General features: G+C 37.6%; 1 protein-coding gene across 1 annotated transcript in view; it reads right to left on the reverse strand.

The window, feature by feature from the left end:
- Lonp2 (lon peptidase 2, peroxisomal) overlaps positions 1 to 17,877 on the reverse strand; it is a 116,136-nt gene that overhangs the window by 21,225 nt on the left and 77,034 nt on the right. The window lies entirely within an intron of this gene.

Raw genomic sequence — 17,877 nt, forward strand, 5'->3', positions numbered from 1 at the left:
TTGCTGGGATTACAGGCGTGCGACACCGTACCCTGCAAATGTTGCTTGCTCACAGAATTGAAATGAATTTTGTCCAGTAGAGGTGCAATTGATTCCTCCCTTTCCAATTAGCAGGTTTTGCATCTCTTAAATTAATCTCAGCATTCCTGATTGTCTATAAATGTGTCTGTTTTTTTGGATTCCTCACTGAAGTGGATGTAACATCTTACTGGTTTTCCTACTAACTGATGAATTATTAAAATCTTTGACATGTGTTTTTATTTGTATGCTAGCAATGATCTTATCATTTAAACATTTATTCTTTTATTCTGTACCAAACAAAAACAAAAACAAAACCCCACGGTTTTTAAAGAGTGGCAGAGTTTGAGTAGCCAAATCTGAACCACTAACAACAGTCGATATATTTAGATTTTAAAAATTTAGGACCTTTGACAGACAGACCAAGCTGCTTGAGATAAGAAATGAAATTTCCCATTTTCGGTATTCTTCCTTTGGGGAAGACCCTCCAAAATGCCCAGTAGAGGTACAGTTAATCCTCTATCTCCAACAGGCATCAGCCAGGTTGAGTTTGTTTGACTTATAGTAACTTTGGAAAAGTTCCTTAACCGTCCCCCTGCCTTTTTTCTTTCTTTTTTCTTTTTCTTTTTGGTACCAGAGGTGCTTAACCATTGTGCCACATCTCCAGCCCTTTTTCTATTTTGAGACAGGATCTCACTAAGTTGCTTAGAGCCTTAATAATTTACTGAGGTTGGTTTTGAACCTCCTGAGCTGCTGGGATTACAGACATGTAACACCATGCCCAGCTAATCTCTTTTTTAAAGATGATTTTATTATGGTATAATTATATAGCAGAATATCTTAAAATCATATTTTGGTTAAAATTCATTTGCAAACGTACAATTCATTAGCATTAAATATATTCACAATAGTGCTATGCCCACCGCCACTATCTATATCCAAAACTTTTTCATCATCTCTCGCATAAGCTCTATACCTATCGAATAACTGTCCCCCCTCCCCACAATCCTAGTAACCCACCATTATACTTTGTTTCTGTGAATTTGACTATTTTGGATACCTCATATTAAGTGGAGTTATACAATGTTTGTCCTTCTGTGTCTGGCTTATTTTATGTAGCATGTTTTCTAGGTTCATCCATGTTATGGAATACATCAAATTACATGCTTATGCTGTGTGGTAATGCCTGCCTATAATCCCAGATACTCAGGAGGTTTGAAACAGAAGGATTATAAATTTGAGGTCAACCTGGGCAACTTAGTGAAACCACATCTCAAATAAACAAAAAAGGGCTGGGGATGTAACTCAGGGGCAGAGTGCCTCTGGGTTCAATCCATACTCCAAAAAAAAAAAAAAAAAAAAAAAAAAGAAAAGAAAAGAAAAGGAAAGGAAAAAAATAAGATTCCATTGTATACAACATTTTGTTTCTGCATTCATGTGATCATAAGTGTTTGGGTTGTTCCCACCTTTTGGCTTCTGTGAATAATGCTGCTATGAACACGAGTATGCAAATATCTGAGTCCTCCCTTTCAATTTTTTTGAATATATATAGTTCGTAAAAACGGAACTATTGGATTATTGTGCTTCTATGTTCAACTGAGGACCTGCCAAACTGTTCCTCATGGTGCCTGCATCTTTTGATATTCCATCAGCAATGCATGAGAGTTCCAATGCTTCCATCGTTGCCAACACTTATTATCATCCTTTTAAAAATCAGTATTGTAGCTGGGTGTGATGGCACACACCTGTAATTCCAGTGGCTCTGGAGGCTGAGACAGGAGGATCACCAGTTCAAAGCCAGCCTCCACAACTTAGTGAGATCCTGTCTCTAAATTAAATATAAAAAAGGGCTGGGGGTGTGGCTTAGTGGTTAAGTGCTTCTGGGTTCAGTCCCTAGTACCAAAAAAAATTTTTAACTAAAAAGTAAAATTAGTATTGTGGCCATCCTACAAGGTAAGTAATATCATAATATTATGAGAAGTAATATCTCCTTGTGGTTTTGATATGTATTTCCCTAATTACTAATGACAGTAAGCATCCTTTTATGCTTACTAGCCATTCAAATATCTTCTTTAGAGAAATGTCTATTCAAATATTTTACCCATTTTTTAATTGGATTGTTTTTGTGCCATTAAATTATAGGAGTTCTTTATATACATTCTATATATTAATCCTTAATCATATATATGATTTGCAGATATTTTCTCCCATTGGATAGATTGTTTTTTCACTTTCTCAATAGTGTCCTTCGATGTACAAAAATTTTTAATTTTGATGAAGCCCAGTTTATCTGTTTTTTGTTGCCTGTGTTTCTGATGTCACTTCTTTTGTCATATTCATGAATTCACTGTCAAGTACAATGTTATGAAGATCTTCCCTAAAGTCTTCTTTTTAGAGTTTTATTAGTTTAGATCTTTGATCCATTTCTAGTTCATTTTATCATGTAAGAATCCAAGTTCATTCTTTTGCATATAGATATCCAGTTTTCTCAGCACAAATTATTGAAAAGATTGTCCTTTTCCAAATGAATGGTCTTGGCACCCTTGTTAAAAAAATCAATTAACTATATAGGTAAACATTTATATCAAGGCTCTACTGGTCTATATTTTTGTTCTTATGCCAATTCCATACCATTTTAATTATAACAGCTCTGTAGTAAGTTCTGAAGTCAGGATGTATGAATTCAGCAAAATGTTTTGGCAGGTCAAAGTGTTAAACCAGAGCTACAACATAATCCAACAATTTCATTCCTAGGTGCTGTATATATCCAAAATACTGAAAGCAATATCTGTTGATAGATATTTGTTTGCTTATGTTCACAGCAGCATCATTCAACTAAACCAAAAGGTGGAAACAACCACATTTTGTTCTTTTTAAGATAATTTTGGCTACTTGAATTTGAAGATGCTTTTTCATTTCTTTAAAAAAGGCTGTTGGAATTTCTAAGGAACTGCACTGAATCTGTACATCATTTTGCTAGTATTGAAACCTTAACAATGTTATTTTATCCATGAACATGGTTATCTTTCCATTTATTTAATGTCTAATTTATTTCTAGCAATGGTTTATGGTTTTCAGCATACAGATCTTTCACCTCCTTGGTTACATTTATTCCTAAGTACTTAAATATTCTAGATAATATTGCAAATGGGATTGTTTTCCTTATTTGCTTTACAGATGTTCATTTCAATAACCTCTAAGCTTTTATTTCCTTACCTGAAATAAAGAAAATAGTACCTACACTTCCAATTATTGCTACAGGGGTAATGGACATAGGGTATGGGGATAATGAAAGCACAGTGTAGCTACTGAGTTTAGGCTTGAAGTCAGTCCCCTTAGATAAGAATCTTGACCATAAACATTTAGTAACTGTAAGCCTTGGGCAAGTTATTGAATCATCTGTGTTTTAGTTTTCTCATCTGCAAACTGGACCTAAAATCATTACCTATCTTACAGGTCATTGGGGGATTAAATTGGTAAATCTATGTAAAATGCTGGGAACAGAGTCTGGCACACAGAAGAAACTTTATAGATAACAATTATTCTTCCTGTCTTCACCTGTGATGTGGCCTCTTGGTGCAATTAAGAGATGTGGTAAATATGAGCTGTATGAGGCTCCCATTGATGTAACACAGGATATTGCTCTACAGAAAAGTTTTTTTTTTTTTTTTTTTGGTAAGCAGAAGTAGTACTCTCTAAAGTAATAATAAAAGGTATAACAAGGTGTGGTGTGAGTGAGGTAAGGCATGGCTGCAATCCCAGATACTGGAGGCGCTGAGGCAGGAGGTCACAAGTTTGAGGCCAGCATGGGCAACTTAGTGAGACTGCATCTCAAAATATAAAGGGCCAGGGATTTGCCTGGCATTGGTAATGCACTGCTGGGGTTCAATCCCAGCACTGTAAAAATTAAAGATAAAAAAATAATAAAATAATGATAAAAGGTATAATAGCATAGTTAATATATAAACCAGTAACATAGTTGTTTATTATCATCAAGTATTATGCACTATACATAATTGTATATGCTATATTTTTATAGTACTAGCAGATGGGTTTGTTTACATCAGCATCGTCACCAATACATGAGTAATGTGCTGTCCTACATTATGACAGTTATGTCACTAGATGATGTGAAATGTTTAGCTCCACTGTAATCTTATATAGGACCAATGTCATATCTGCAGTTCATCACTGACCAAATATATTATTATGTGGTGCATGACTGTACAATCCTTATAGACTTAAAACATCTTCATGAGATTTTTTTTTTTTTTTTTTAAATCGCAAATCAAGCAAATTCCTAATTCCTAAGAGTTTCATTCAAAATCTACCACAAACTGGGTGCAGTGGGCTGGGGATACTGCTGAGTGGTAAAGCACATGCCTAGAATGCATGAGGTCCTGAGTTCAATCCCTAGTACTAGGGGAAAAAAAGATCTACTAAAATGTAGCACCAAATTACCTTCCTAAGCCTAGACCCCACTATTTTGGAATTCCTTTTAGCCTAGAGGAGAAACTACCAGTTCAACTAACATTTAGAGAATACAACCTAGTATAAAAAAATGGGGTCCCAGTTTCCTTATTTATAAAATGAAATTCGGACTAAATGAACTCTACTGTGTCCATACCATTAACCATGGTACCTCATTCAAAACAGGTAATCAATATGGTCTACTGAATTAAACTGATTTGGGGTATGCAATCCTTACATTTTACTAACATTTGTGAACCAGTGACAAATCACAAAAATACTTATTGTTTAAAAAAAAATCACTAAGTTTTTAGCACTGATTATGTCAAATAAACACAAATGTTTTTTAATCATTGAAAATTAATTGTTCAACAATATTATGTAAAATTTTATTTATTTACTGGTTAAAATTTATGTTAAAATTTTTTTCTTAAAAGTTGAATCCTATCACACTGGGTTTCTGGATTGTGTAAGAAGAGCAACACAAAACTGGGATTGGTGTCCTGAACTGTACTTGTGTCAGGGTATAGGAGGTGTGTTACTGGGTTTATAAACAGCCAGCTGGCAGAGTGGTCATATATGAGACAGTGAGAGAGAAGAGCGTTTACATCCACTCTAGCATATGTAGGTATACATGAATGTTTAAGTATGGAGAGAAAGAAATACATATGACCATAATTATAGAAACAACTAAGTTTTTTTTTTTTTTCAATCAATTCTACTTTAATAAGTGAGATTACAGGTAGCCTTGTTATTTTACAAGATAATAGTATAATTATGTACCTCAAAGCTAAACTGTAATGGATACAAAGCATCTGAGGTGAAGCACACCTGTAGTCCCAGAGACTCAGGAGGCTGAGACAGGAGGATCGAATGTTCAAGGCCTGCCCCACCAACTTAGTGAGACCTTGTCTTGAAATAAAATAAAAAGCAGAACTGCCAATGTAGCTCAGAGGTGGAGTGCCCTGTTTAAATCCCTAGTACCAATAAAAAAAAAAAAAAGAAAAGAAAAAGAAAAAGAAAGAAAAACGCATCTGAGAGTCTTCTCATGGGACAGCAAAAAGGAAAACAAAGTATCTAAAAAAAAAAAAAAAAATCAGAAAAACCTGTATATTTCCAACTGTATAATTTGTACTGTCAGTTTCAGGTTAATCTTTTCCAGAAAACCCTCTTCCCAGCCAGAGGAAGTATGCTAAATACAACTGAGATTCAAGTTACTGACCAGGACTGCCAAGGCACTTGAGCCTGCATATTTTCAATCTTTTTTTTTTTTTTTTTTTTTAAGAAAGAAACTAGCTATGGGGACTGGGATGAAGCTCAGTGGCAGAGCATGCTTAGTATGAGCAAGGCCCTGAATTCAATCCAAAGCACCAAAAAGAAAAAAAAACTATAAAGGAAAAACCTTTGTGCTAACAATAATTCTTTATTTTCTGTCAATATTTTCTTAGTTTCTTTGGGGATGGTAATACAAACTTAATATTACCAAATATATTTTCTTTCAAGTTTACCTACTAAGCACTTCTACATAATAACCACTGAAATGTAGATGGAAGTTATGGTTGCAAAGCATTTTTCAATTTTAGTGGTAGTTATCTTTTTATAAAAATAATAAAGTATCTGAAAAGTTTTCCATTTACATTAATTTAGAGATGTAAATAAATGAACTTTTGTCTCAGTTTACTAAAAGCAATTTTAAAAAGCTATCATTAACTATAATAAAATTTCAATGATCAATTCAGCGCCTCCATAGACTTTAAAAACCAGTATTCATTCCGTATTTTAAAATTATTTGTTTATATTCTTACCTCCCCCAACAGACTACACTTTTGTTAAAAGTTCTCATTAGTCAATTTCTCAATTTAGAACTTGGCATACAGTAAATGCTAGTTGACTCTGATTGAGTCAATCAATACCAGATGAGTGAAACTGCACCCTTTTCTTAGCAAGTTATAGGCATTAATACATTTCATTTCCTATATTCAGAAAATATTCTTGGAGAATTATTGGGATTGGTAGTTAAAATTGCAGAGACAATTTTTAATATTAAAAAAATCCAAGAGTATTTCCAAGTATTTCTGTAACACAGAAGGACTGGTTTTTACAATGCATTCCACTATTATGTATAATTATAATGCACCAATGAAAAATTTTTAAAACAAAGGCTATATAAAAATGACACCAAAAGGCCACTGCATCTTCCTGCATGATTCATTAAATGAAACAATGACTTTATAATTATTTGACAATGTTTTATTTTCTTGTCCCACAATAGAATGTAAATAGTAAGTGTCTGGTGTCTGGCTCCTGTTATATGTAAGAAGGGTTTTTCTTTCATTGCAGCTTCCTTCCCACCTGCATATAGGCAAACAATTCTCTATTAAACCAGGTCAATATTGATGCAGGAACAATCAGTAAATCAGTGTAAATGTCAGACTTAGAAAAGAGTATTTAGTTCATCTTCATGATACAGGCAGATATGATAACAAATCAACACTATCTGATTAGAATACTACCCGACTTTAAATATTTAGACACAACATACTGCCTAATGTCCCCACCAAATGCAAAGGATTTAGCACAAAAAGTCCTAATCCTAAATCTAACTTTTTAAATAATCGTTGTTTACCAAGTCAAATTAACTCTTTACAGAAGGCTACAAACCCCCAAAATCTTTTCCTACCAGCAAATCAAATGCTTAGAGAACTGAAACAGTCTGAAATTCCTATTATTCAACAGTAACGTTACTGCTTTGACATATAGGATTTTTATTTATTCTGAGCCACTAATTCAATCAAAGGAAAGATAAGCATGAACAGGATGCAGAAAGATTTTAAATAGTGAAATTGAATTCTAACTTCTAAACCCTGTCTTGTGCTGTTGGTTCCTTAATAAGAAATGAGGGGCTGGGGACATAGCTCAGTTGGAAGAGTGTTCAGAGCACAAGGCCCTGGGTTCAATTCCCAGCAGCGCAAAAAAAAAAAAAAAAAAAAAAAAAAATCAGCTGAAGTTTGATGGATATTCAACAGCATAAATTTCAAACGTCTTCGTTTAATAAAGTGTCTTAGATTGTGATAACTGTGGAACTGCTACTGCCTTTTGAATTAGTAAACTGTATAGGAATAAGCAGAAAATTTTAAAGCTGTACAGCCTGAAGATTAGGAAAATGAGGGCCCATTTTAATTTAGCAACCAGAATAATGATAAAACTTTGACTTGTCATATAGTTTCAAAGACCTCTTACCATCAAACCCAGACAGTTCTTCAGAAATTAAAAATCTCACTGAATATTGTAACAATCCAAAATAAACAGTCAAAGCATCTGGTCTGTGGTTTTTGGACTAGAGCACACACATGAATTATTCTCTTTTTATTTTCTAAATTCAACCCGAAAGAAAGATATGGGATTTAGGTTAAAATGTTGGAGGACTTACATGTAACTGGAACTAGGTAATAGGAAACTTCCCCATTATCCTTATTTCACTAAAAATAGCTAACAAAATTTTTGTTTCTGAATGAGAACAGCAACAAAATCCACACTGAAAGATGACAAATAAAGATTGCTTCAATTTTTGCTAAAGAATCTTTTATTTGTTTGTGGGTCTGATTAGGCTTTCTTCCCCCGAAGGCATAATACAGCACTTATACCACAGAAATTTCCATTCTCTATTAACAACCCAAAGCATACATTTTCCATACATTTCTTTTTTTTTTTTTTTTTTTTTTTTTTTTTTTTTTTAAATTTTTTTTTTTTTATTTTATTTTTTTTACGTTTACATAGGGTAATGATGTTTATTATATTTTTCCCCTCCCCCCCACCCCTCCCACCCCTCCCCACCCCTCCCACCCCTCTTTTCCCTCTACACAGTCCTTCTTTCCTTCATTCTTACTGCTCTCCTTAGCCTAACTCTAAACCTAACCCTAAACCTAATGCTAGCCCCTCCCACCCCCCATTATATGTCCTCATCCGCTTATCAGCGAGATCATTCGTCCTTTAGTTTTTTGAGATTGGCTTATCTCACTTAGCATGATATTCTCCAATTTCGACCATTTGCCTACAAATGCCATAATTTTATCATTCTTCATTGCGGAGTAATATTCCATTGTATAAATATGCCACAGTTTCTTTATCCATTCATCAACTGAAGGGCATCTAGGTTGGTTCCACAATCTGGCTATGGTGAATTGAGCAGCAATGAACATTGATGTGGCTGTATCTCTGTAGTATGCTGATTTTAAGTCCTTTGGGTATAGGCCAAGGAGTGGGATAGCTGGGTCAAATGGTGTTTCCATTCCAAGCTTTCTGAGGAATCTCCACACTGCTTTCCAGAGTGGTTGCACTAATTTGCAACCCCACCAGCAATGTATGAGTGTTCCTTTTTCACCACATCCTCGCCAACACCTATTGTTGCTTGTATTCTTGATAATCGCCATTCTAATTGGGGTGAGATGAAATCTTAGGGTAGTTTTGATTTGCATTTCCCTTATTACTAGGGATGTTGAACATTTTTTCATATATCTGGTGATTACTTGTACATCTTCTTCTGTGAAGTGTCTGTTCATTTCCTTAGCCCATTTGTTGATTGGATTATTTGTATTCTTCGTGTAGAGTTTTTTGAGTTCTTTATAGATTCTGGAAATTAGCGCTCTATCTGAGGTATGGTTGGCAAAGATATTCTCCCACTCTGTAGGCTCTCTCTTCACATTTCTGATAGTTTCCTTTGCTGAGAGAAAGCTTTTTAGTTTGAATCTATCCCAGTTGTTTATTCTTGCTTTTATTTCTTGTGCTATGGGAGTCCTGTTAAGGAAATCTGATCCTGAGCCAACAAGTTGAAGATTTGGACCTACTTTTTCTTCTATAAGATGCAGGGTCTCTGGTCTGATTCCGAGGTCCTTGATCCATTTTGAGTTGAGTTTTGTGTAGGGAGAGAGATAGGGGTTTAGTTTCATTCTATTGCATATAGTTTTCCAGTTTTCCCAGCACCATTTGTTGAAGAGGCTATCTTTTCTCCATTGCATATTGTTGGAACCTTTGTCTAGTATGAGAAAATTGTATTTATTTGGGTTTGTGTCCATGTCCTCTATTCTGTACCATTGATCTACCTGTCTATTTTGGTACCAATACCATGCCGTTTTTGTTACTATTGCTTTGTAGTAGAGTTGAAGATCTGGTATTGCAATACCCCCTGCTTCGCTCTTGCTACTGAGGATTGCTTTAGCTATTCTAGGTTTTTTATTCTTCCAGATGAATTTCATAATTGCTTGCTCTATTTCTGCGAGGTACATCATTGGGATTTTAATTGGAATTGCATTGAATCTGTATAGAACTTTAGGTAGTATAGCCATTTTGACGATATTAATTCTGCCTATCCAGGAACATGGGAGATCTTTCCATCTTCTAAGGTTTTCTTGAATTTCTTTCTTTAGTGTTCTGTAGTTCTCATTGTAGAGGTCTTTCACCTCTTTTGTGAGATTGATTCCCAAGTATTTTATTTTTTTCGATGCTATTGTGAATGGAGTAGTTTTCCTAATTTCTCTTTCTGAAGATTCATCACTTATGTATAAAAATGCATTGGATTTATGAGCATTGATCTTGTAACCTGCTACTTTACTGAATTCACTTATGAGTTCTAAAAGTTTTCTGGTGGAATTTTCAGGTTCCTCTAAATATATAATCATGTCATCAGCGAACAGGGATAGTTTGAGTTCTTCTTTTCCTATTCGTATCCCTTTAATTTCTTTGGTTTGTCTAATTGCTCTGGCTAGAGTCTCAAGGACGATGTTGAATAGAAGCGGTGAAAGAGGGCATCCCTGCCTTGTTCCAGTTTTTAGGGGGAACGCTTTCAGTTTTTCACCATTTAGAATGATATTAGCCATGGGCTTAGCGTAGATGGCCTTTATAATGTTTAGGAATGTTCCCATTACCCCAATTTTTTCTAGTGTTTTGAGCATGAAGGGATGCTGTATTTTATCAAATGCTTTTTCTGCATCTATTGAAATAATCATGTGATTCTTAACTTTAAGTCTGTTGATATGGTGAATGACATTTATTGATTTCCGAATGTTGAACCAACCTTGCATCCCTGGGATAAAACCCACTTGATCGTGGTGCACTATCTTTTTAATATATATTTGTATGCGATTTGCTAAAATTTTGTTGAGAATTTTTGCATCGATGTTCATTAAGGATATTGGTCTGAAATTTTCTTTCCTTGATGTGTCTCTGTCTGGTTTAGGTATCAGGGTGATATTGGCTTCATAGAACGAGTTTGGTAGGGTTCCCTCCTCTTCTATCTCATGGAATAGTTTGAGGAGTATTGGAATGAGCTCTTCTTTAAAGGTTTTATAGAACTCGGCTGAGAACCCATCTGGTCCTGGACTTTTCTTTGTTGGTAGGCTTTTGATGACCTCTTCTATTTCATTGCTTGAAATTGGTTTATTTAAGTTGTGTATGTCCTCCTCGTTCAGTTTAGGTAGTTCATATGTCTCTAGAAACCTGTTGATGTCTTCAAGGTTTTCTGTTTTGTTGGAGTATAGATTTTCGAAATAGCTTCTAATTATGTTTTGTATTTCACTCGTGTCTGTTGTGATGTTTCCTTGTTCATTCCGAATTTTAGTAATTTGAGTTTTCTCCCTCTTTCTCTTTGTTAGTGTGGCTAAGGGTTTATCAATTTTATTTATTTTTTCAAAGAACCAACTATTTATTTTATTAATTTTTCCGATTGTTTCTTTTGTTTCGATTTCGTTGATTTCGGCTCTGATTTTAACTATTTCCTGTCTTCTACTACTTTTGGTATTGGTCTGCTCTTCTTTTTCTAGTGCTTTGAGCTGTAGTGTTAACTCGTTTATTTGTTGATTTCTACTTCTTTTTTTGAATGCACCCCATGAAATAAATCTTCCTCTAAGTACTGCTTTCATAGTGTCCCAGAGATTTTGATATGATGTGTCTTTGTTCTCGTTTACTTCTAAGAATTTTTTTATTTCCCTCCTGATGTCTTCTGTTATCCATTCATCATATAATAGTGTATTATTTAGTCTCCAGGTATTGGAGAAGTTTCTGTTTTTATTCTGTCATTTATTTCTAATTTCAATCCATTATGATCTGATAGAGTACAAGGTAGTATCTCTATCTTCTTGTATTTACTAACAGTAGCTTTGTGGCATAAAATATGGTCTATTTTAGAGAAGGATCCATGTGCTGCTGAGAAGAAAGTGTATTCATTCTTTGTTGGATGGTATATTCTATATATGTCCGTTAAGTCTAAATTGCTGATTGTGTTGTTGAGATCTATAGTTTCTTTATTCAATTTTTGTTTGGACGATCTATCCAGTGGTGAGAGAGGTGTGTTAAAATCGCCTAGTATTATTGTGTTGTGGTCTATTTGATTTCTGGAATTGAGAAGGATTTGTTTGACGTACGTGGATGAGCCAATGTTCGGGGCATAGATATTTATGATTGTTATGTCTTGCTGATTTATGCTTCCCTTAAGCAGCATGTAATGTCCTTCTTTATCCCTTCTGACTAGTTTTGGTTTGAAGTCCACATTATCTGAGATGAGGATGGATACTCCAGCTTTTTTGCTGTGTCCGTGTGCATGGTATGTTTTTCCCCATCCTTTCACCTTTAGTCTATGGGTGTCTTTTCTATGAGATGTGTCTCTTGCAGGCAGCATATTGTTGGATTTTTCTTTTTAATCCAATCTGCCAGTCTGTGTCTTTTGATTGATGAATTCAGGCCATTAACATTCAGGGTTATTATTGTGATATGATTTGTATTCCCAGTCAATTGACTCATATTTGTTTTTGACATGATTTGGTTTCTCCTTTATTTGGCTATTCCTTTAGGCTAGCGCCTCCTGTTGCTGATTTGCATCGTTGTTTTTCATCTCTTCCTCATGGAATATTTTGCTGAGAATGTTCTGTAATGCTGGCTTTCTTTTTGTAAATTCCTTTAGCTTTTGTTTATCATGGAAGGATCTTATTTCATCGTCAAATTTGAAGGTAAGTTTTGCTGGGTATAAGATTCTTGGTTGGCATCCATTTTCTTTCAGGGCTTGGTATATGTTGTTCCAGGCCCTTCTAGCTTTTAGGGTCTGGATTGAAAAATCTGCTGATATTCTTATTGGTTTCCCTCTGAATGTAATTTGATTCTTTTCTCTCGCGGCCTTTAAAATTCTGTCTTTATTTTGTATGTTAGGTATTTTCATAATAATGTGCCTTGGTGTGGGTCTGTTGTAATTTTGTATGTTTGGAGTTCTATAAGCCTCTTGTACTTGGTTTTCCATTTCGTTCTTCAGATTTGGGAAATTTTCTGTTATTATTTCATTGAATAGATTGTTCATTCCTTTGGTTTGTTTCTCTAAGCCTTCCTCAATCCCAATAATTCTCAAATTTGGCCTTTTCATGATATCCCATAGTTCTTGGAGATTCTGTTCATGATTTCTTACCATCTTCTCTGTTTGTTCCACTTTGTTTTCAAGGTTAAATATTTTGTCTTCAATGTCTGAGGTTCTGTCTTCCAGGTGTTCTATCCTATTGGTTATGCTTTCTATGGAGTTTTTAACTTGGTTTATTGTTTCCTTCATTTCAAGGATTTCAGTTTGGTTTTTTTCCAGTATCTCTAACTCTTTATTGAAATGATCTCTTGCTTCCCGTATTTGGTCTTTTAACTGTTGATTGGTGCGATCATTTAATGCCTGCATTTGCTCTTTCATCTCCTCCTTCAATGCCTGCATTTGCTCTTTCATCTCCTCATTAGCTTCCCTGATCGTTTTAATTACGTACATTCTGAACTCCCTTTCTGACATTTCTTCTGCTGTGCTGTCATTGGGTTTTATTGATGTAGTATCTAGGTTTGTTTGGGACATTTTCTTCCCTTGTTTTCTCATAATGGTCAGTTGTCAGTGGGACCCTGAGATGTTGCAGTTTTCCACTATTGGCTTATAGTGTCCCAGTAGATTTCCAGTGTATCACCTCCCAGCCTTCAGTAGCCTGATGTCTTGGAGGAATCTGATAAAGCAGCTCATTCGAAGAATACTGCCCCTAGCCCCCTACTGGTTCCACGTTTTGGAACTGGCTCTGTGCGGAAATGCTCTCACTGTGGGCCTGCACCGTGTAGCTGGCCGTGTGGGAAGAGCCCACTGCCGGAGTGTGGAAGACTACCTTGGGAAGACTCAAGCTGCCCTGCCCGGCTCTGCTAAGCCACCTCTATCTGGGCCTGCCACCCGGGCTGAGCTTTACCCAGTGGGCAGACTCACCCGTGGCTCCACTTCAGTCCGAGTCTCTCAATGCCTCCCCTTCTTAACTCCTGGGTTGTGGAGCGACCGGAGGTGCAGTCTCCCTCTAGGCCGCCATCTTGGATCGCCCCGTGAAGAGAGCCCGCAGCCGGAGTGGGCAGAGCCGCCTGAAGAGGTCTCCGGCTGCCCTGCCCTTATCCCTGAGGCTGACTGCAGATCGAGGCTCTCCGCTGGTTCTTTGCAGGAGTACACTGCACTGCAGGGGCTCCGGGACTCGGAGCGTGCTCTGTTCAGACAGGCTCTCACTAGGGGGCCAGTTCCGTTCCGAGAACCTGGAGAAGCTGGCTGTGTGGGCGGGGCCCACCGCCGGAGTGCGCAGGACTGCCTGTGGATGACTCTAGCTGCCCTGCCCGGCTCCGATAAGCCACCTCTATCTGGGTCTGCCACCCGGGCCGAGCTTTACCCAGTGGGCAGACTCACCCGTGGCTCCACTTCAGTCCGAGTCTCTCAATGCCTCCCCTTCTTAACTCCTGGGTTGTGGAGCGACCGGAGGTGCAGTCTCCCTCTAGGCCGCCATCTTGGATCGCCCCGTGAAGAGAGCCCGCAGCCGGAGTGGGCAGAGCCGCCTGAAGAGGTCTCCGGCTGCTCTGCCCTTATCCCTGAGGCTGACTGCAGATCGAGGCTCTCCGCTGGTTCTTTGCAGGAGTACACTGCACTGCAGGGGCTCCGGGACTCGGAGCGTGCTCTGTTCAGACAGGCTCTCACTAGGGGGCCAGTTCCGTTCCGAGAACCTGGAGAAGCTGGCTGTGTGGGCGGGGCCCACCGCCGGAGTGCGCAGGACTGCCTGTGGATGACTCTAGCTGCCCTGCCCGGCTCCGATAAGCCACCTCTATCTGGGCCTGCCACCCGGGCCGAGCTTTACCCAGTGGGCAGACTCACCCGTGGCTCCACTTCAGTCCGAGTCTCTCAATGCCTCCCCTTCTTAACTCCTGGGTTGTGGAGCGACCGGAGGTGCAGTCTCCCTCTAGGCCGCCATCTTGGATCGCCCCGTGAAGAGAGCCCGCAGCCGGAGTGGGCAGAGCCGCCTGAAGAGGTCTCCGGCTGCTCTGCTCTTATCCCTGAGGCTGACTGCAGATCGAGGCTCTCCGCTGGTTCTTTGCAGGAGTACACTGCACTGCAGGGGCTTCCATACATTTCTGAACAAATTACTTCAACTCTGGGAAATGGGGGCTGAATTAATAAAATGAAATATATAAAAACCTTCTGTAAAATAGCAATAAATAAATAAATAAGATGGCTCCCAAAAACCTGTCTCCACCTCCTGGAATTCACACCTTTGTGGAGTCATTCCCCTCTCACATAATACCAGGGTTGGCCTGTGTAACCCAAAGAATGTGGTAATAGTGACAGTTATAAAAGACTGCAGAGTTTGTCCCTGGTTCTCTCTGTCTTCTCCTCTCACACATCATTCACTTTGGGAGAAACCCAGCTTCCCTTCCTAAGCCCAGGGAGAGAACCATGTGGTGAAAAACTGAGGACTGTGGCCAATAGTTAACAAGGAACTGAGGGCAGCTAACAATCACCTAGGTGAGTTTGGAAGCAGATTATTCCTGAGTTGAGTCTTCAGCTGGCTGACAGCCCGAGTGTAACTTCATGAGAAGTCTTAGCCAGAACTATTCAGGTAAGCTGCTCCTAGATTTCTGATGGACAGAAACTGCTGATAAATGTTTGTTAAATGCTTTAATCGGCTAAATTTTGGGGGTAATGCCTTATACAGAAATAGATAACCAATGTAACATCCAAAAGATAAAAAGGAGAAGATCCTGCAACAAAAAGACTGCTCCAAGAAGACAAAGAAATTTGGTAAAAAGTTACCCAAAGCATAGAGGTTACTTTCTAAAATACTAATATACAGTATTTTCCATTAATATAAGAAATGCACTCATGGCAGTAGACAAGAGAATGGAAGTGTTCTGATTTGGAGAAGAATAGTCAAAAAAAAAAAAAAAAAAAAAAAGCTTAAAGGATCAAAAGCACTTGATTCTCCTACATGGAAAGCTTCCTGTTTTGGTTAGGAAGGAGCCACACTTAAAATAACTAGCATAAAGCATGCTTCAGGCTTGAGAAGTCAATGGCAGGAAGCCACAACAAAGAACTCTGAAAGCAGCTCAACAACAGAACTGATTCTTCCTGGAGCACTGGATCCTGAGAAGGGCTAAGAAGAGCAAGCACAGACAGTGAGTGGGATGGGAAGTGATGGCAGCACAGAAGCAGCAGGACAAAGCCTGTTAGCATGAGGCTCTCCTCGCAGGCATTTGGACCCCTGCACTAAGTACACCTGCTACAGTGGCAGGATACCCTTCCTCCACTCCCCACATTCCTGCATGAGTCAAGGGTGTGGTTAACTGGGGGAAGTAAAGTAAATGATGAAGAGAACTAGTGTTGTTAAAATTGAAATCTTTTATTTTGATTTTTAACTATGAAGTTTTTCTGAAAGGATTATACAAAGGAATTAAGGATATAGTATTTGTCTTCTTCCACTAAATTAGACTTCAACGACTTCAATGTCCTACATAGGCAAACACCAGGGAAAAAATAGAAAAATAGAAGTCATGATGCAACTCAGGCAAAATGGGAGACAGATTTGTGGTCTGGTCAGTGGAGGGCTCGTGGAATCTACCGTGAGAGGACAGACCTGTCTTCACTGACATCAAATCTTATTGTTTATGACTCATACCTCCCAACCACTATTCCTCTTTCAATTTACAGCTCCTATTTTCCTATGGACTGAGAAATATATAGCTATGTTTATAAAGACATATCTGATACCTGAGGAGAACAGGTAAGGCATAATGTTTATTAGGAGATATTGTGAAAGGTTTTATGAATCAAATCAGGGTCAAACTAGAGATTTTATTTACTAGCATAATCAATTACGTGATAAGTGATGGCCTAAAGGCTATATTTATTTTTCATTTTTTATAATTTTTTTTTTAACAAAGACCATATTTCTTTATTTTCTTGCTACTGGGATAAAAATGTATTCTCCACTGAGCTATATCCCCAGAGCCAGCTACGCTTCTTTGTAGGTTTTTTTCTTCTTACTTGGAGATATGGGGTAGAATTGTTTATTACCGTAATTCAGAAGGGTCAGAATATGTGCTGTTTAGAATCATGAAATAATTTAGTCAAAAGTAACTAAGAAGTTAAGGTTGGCAAGCAGCTGAGACTTCATTGCCAAAATCTCAGAAAGGAAGGAACCAGAAAGGAGGAGCTTAAAAAACTGCCTTCAAATCCCCCTCAGGTCACAGACTAACACCTAACTTAAAAGCATATTCAGGTGAGACTCCAGGAAACCCAGGAGCAAAGAGCCACAGGGAGACTCAGGGAGGGGCCAAAGGGACTTTCAGTTAAGAACTCAGAAGCCTCCTGCTCTAGAAGTAAGAGTCACACCCTAGGAATAAGAAGCACAGTCTTGGAGTACCACACCCTAGAAGTAAAGACTATAATTCCAGGAGTAAGGCTGAAGCAGAAGCAGACAGTCTAAAGCCTAAAACTCAGCTTTGATAAGGTCAAAGCAATCAGCTGGTCCCAAGCTAGTGATCAGAAGAAAATATCACGTTTCTTGGAGAATAATAATTGTACAGTCTTTACATCCCCCTCCCCTTCCTCCCTCACACACCACACACACCCCCCTCACCACCTAAACTAAAACACAACAAATGACTAAAAACCAAGGAAAAAAACCTTCAAGTAACAGAAAGACTCAGGTGAATCAGATAATGGAGCATTCAGATAGGGACTTTTATTTTAAAACCATGATTAGTATATCCAAAATTATAGAGGAAAAGATGGGTTGAAGAGTTGAAAAGATAGAGAATTTCAGTAAAAAATTCACTGGACTCTATAAAGAATCAAATGGATATTTGAAAAGTAAAAAATACAATTTCCAAAATTTAAGAACACCACACATTTAACAGCCTAAGTCAGCAATAATGAATTGGAATATAGGGCAAAAAAATATACAAACTGAATTAGAAAAATTAATGAAAAAGGAACAGAGGATAAGCAACAAAGTTCAAAGGTCTCTTCTTAGAATCCCAAATGGAGGGGGGGAAAAAGGGAAGAATATTTGAAGAGATAATGGCCAAAATTTT

The sequence above is a fragment of the Sciurus carolinensis genome, chromosome 16, assembly GCF_902686445.1.
Source record: "Sciurus carolinensis chromosome 16, mSciCar1.2, whole genome shotgun sequence".
Classification (NCBI taxonomy): domain Eukaryota; kingdom Metazoa; phylum Chordata; class Mammalia; order Rodentia; family Sciuridae; genus Sciurus; species Sciurus carolinensis.